Raw genomic sequence first — 3,451 nt, forward strand, 5'->3', positions numbered from 1 at the left:
ATATATAGACTTGGGATCATGTGAGACCAAGGGTTTTTCGTGAGACTCGTAAGACTAATTCTCAACCCTTGAATTAGATCTATAATCAGAACATTCATAATCACAAAATTGTCACGAAACTTCTCAATAATCAGAAAATTGTCACCGTGCAACTTTAAACCATTAGATTATTAGCTTATAAAGTTGATCAATGAACATAAATTGGTCTTACGGGTCTTACGAAAAACCTTTGGTCTATATATATATATATATATATATGCTCATTCAATGAATAACTAATTAGTTTGTGGTAACTGTAAGATCCAATGTTAACTATTCGTTTGAAATTTTTAAAGATATTTCTTAAATAAGCTAAAAGGGTAATATATGAATTCTATTTTTGACAACTAATCAAAATATTTAATTAAATTTTTTAGAAAGAAATATTTAATTAAATTTTTTAGAATGAAATATTTAGTTAAAATTAGTTACCTAGTATATCAATTATCTAATATACATCGTATTTTAAAGACGTTTGTGAATCAAAGTGTATCATCGTGATAACGTTCACAATGTTTCACGTGTATCACAATGTATTTTTCTTTGTTTTATGAAATGTATCAAAATGTGCATTTTCGTAATTTTCATTGCGTTACAAAAAGTATGACATTGTGAATCTTGTATGTATATCTGCGTATCACATTGAATATCCTTTCTAGGTATCACAGTGTGTATCGTGTGTTCACATAAGGTTCACCGGAATAAGATTCGTCGGAGAGAGGAAAGAGGAGATATGATATTCATAAAATCTCTAAAATACACTTAATTAATATTTTAAGTTAAAATTACCAAAATTATAAATTTCTTAATTTAATCTTTGATTTATGGTTGAGATTGAATCTCACGGTTACCACTTACAAAACAGTTCTCATTTGATTATGCCCCTATATACACACACACTCACATTTATTAATGCGATAAATAAAGTTAAAGTATCAAGTGAAGGTTATTACACAAACAATATATCTCTCTTCAAGGGTAGAAGTATTATCTACGCATATTATACACTTCTTCGATCTTACATCCTGATAAGATATATTAACACTTTGGTCTGATCTGATGTTTTTGTATACATAATGTGATGAAGTTATTGTATGTACGATTGACGGTTGAGGTGGCAGCTGTTGGTTTGAAGTTAAAAAAGTGGGGAGTAGATGATGTGATAAGACATACGAGGTTCCCATAAAACTGAAAGACAAACAACCAAAAGCGTTTGAAGGGTAGGTGGGGGATTAAAACGAGCGTTTTTTTTAATAACAATGAATATCAGAAAAAATCGGGAAAAAAAATTGATGCCACTCGTTAAAGAACCAGATTCGAACTAAAAATTAGATCTGATAATTAATAAGATATGGTTAGTGATTATTGAGGCGTAAAAATACTAATAAAGGTATTAAAAAAAGGACATATATAATTATGATGTTGCTTCATAATTTAGTAGACATAAAGTTGGCTTGTAATAAATGTTCCCAAAATAAAGTGGAAATTAATGACAATAATTATAAGACCAAAATGAAAAACCAGCATGTTTTCATGATACCCGTAAGACTATCTTTTACACTTTAAACTTCATAAGAAAACACTGTGAAGTTTCGGGTTTTTTTTACGTTCACAGAGTTTTGCTGTAAAGTTTCAAATGTAAATTTTTTTTGGGTCTTAAAGAAAACAGGTTGATCTCATGTGAACCCAACTTTGTGTCCTAAAATCATTTGATGTCACTATTACTTAAAAGTGTTGGTATGCAATTAAATGAGATGTGGTTTTTTACGTATAATTATTAAAAGATATAGTATTAATAAATATAAGATAAAATAATAATATATATCTGATTATAATTATAAAAAAAGACAAACTTCAGGATTAACACTCAATGAGAATGCTGATTTATTCTCGCGAGAGATTTACTAGCTACTGATAATATTTTATATGAAATTAATAATCATATTCGATATGAAAAAAAATTGGGATTTAATCCAATAATTTTGACGAGAGATCAAATATTTAATTTTTGGTCAATTTTAACCTCCAATAAAAGGGTTGCTTATTGGATTATCATCACTTGATGGACTATCAGTTAATGCGTTAACAGATGGTTCACCTGTAACGGTCATCGACTCATAGCTTGCCAAATTATGGATTTAACTCGGATAACGTAAGTGATGATGACACTCTTACGGATAAGCACTTAACCGATAAGGATATGGTTAACAACCCCTAACATAGGTTACGTATAATCTATATTTATAATTAAAATTATTTATTTTCGAGGGTCGTTTCTGTTTTAGTAACACAATGATTATGTTGTTGAAATATTTAATACACGATTCTAAAAAATTAAATATAATTTTTATTATAGATTAAATTATAAATTTGGATCATGTGGTTTGTCCAACACTTTTCGTCTATGGAGTTTTAAAATCAGGGTTTACAAAAACGTTAAGATTTGATCTGTCTTTTTAAATGCTGTTAAAAAAATTCTATTAAATAAGGAATATTTTTATACTTTTATCCATTTTTTTATTTTTTAACCAATCAAAATCAATTTTCTGATTTGATATACTATACTTGACTGAACCTCCTTACGCCGGTGCAAATAAGGCCCTCTTCCCGAAAGCTTCGCGGGGACTACTTTACGACGACGGACGACCGCCCGTAGGGGGTTTACTGGTTTTTTTTTTTTTTTTTGTAAGGGTGTCCGGGCCAAAGCCCGACTAATCCCCGACAAATTTGGAGGCTAAACATGGCCCCACTTAAATGTCGCCAACACTCCCCTCCCAGGGTTCGAACTCGGGTTCATGACTATGTCATGCCCAAGCCTTTACCACTAGGCTGGAAGGTCTTTGACGATATGTGGCTTTTTATTGGGTAAATAAAAATAAAATTGGTAAAAAGACAAAAATGCCTCTCATTTAATCGAATCTTTTAACGGTAGTTAAAGAGAGGAACATAAACTCAGATGTTTTTATAAATCCTGATAACCATTTTATAATTTCAAAGCTATGGAAATAGAAAATGTTATTTTTAACAAACTATAAGGACTAAATTTGTAATTTTACTTCTTGTCAAACGACTTTTAAAAAGTCTTTTATCAAATAAAACATGACACGTGTCAGGATTAGTTGAGAAAATAGTAGTCATATTTTTAAAGAACTAGAAGCGTACTCGCGCAATGCAGCAAGATACATCATGTTTTTAATATTTCTTTTATTCTTTATCTCAGTCGATGTTATAATATGACTTTATGTAATTTTGAGAAAGCGATTATGTTTTTATTTTTGAATAAAATATATGTTTGACGATATCATAAAAATTTGATAAAAATATATCGATATTAGTATCAAATTAACTATTTGAAATTCCTCATTTTTTGTATAATTTTTTAATCCAATTTTTTTATAATTAATTTATGTAC

The sequence above is a fragment of the Cynara cardunculus genome (genome assembly GCF_001531365.2).
Source record: "Cynara cardunculus var. scolymus isolate 2C chromosome LG 11, CcrdV1, whole genome shotgun sequence".
NCBI lineage: Eukaryota > Viridiplantae > Streptophyta > Magnoliopsida > Asterales > Asteraceae > Cynara > Cynara cardunculus.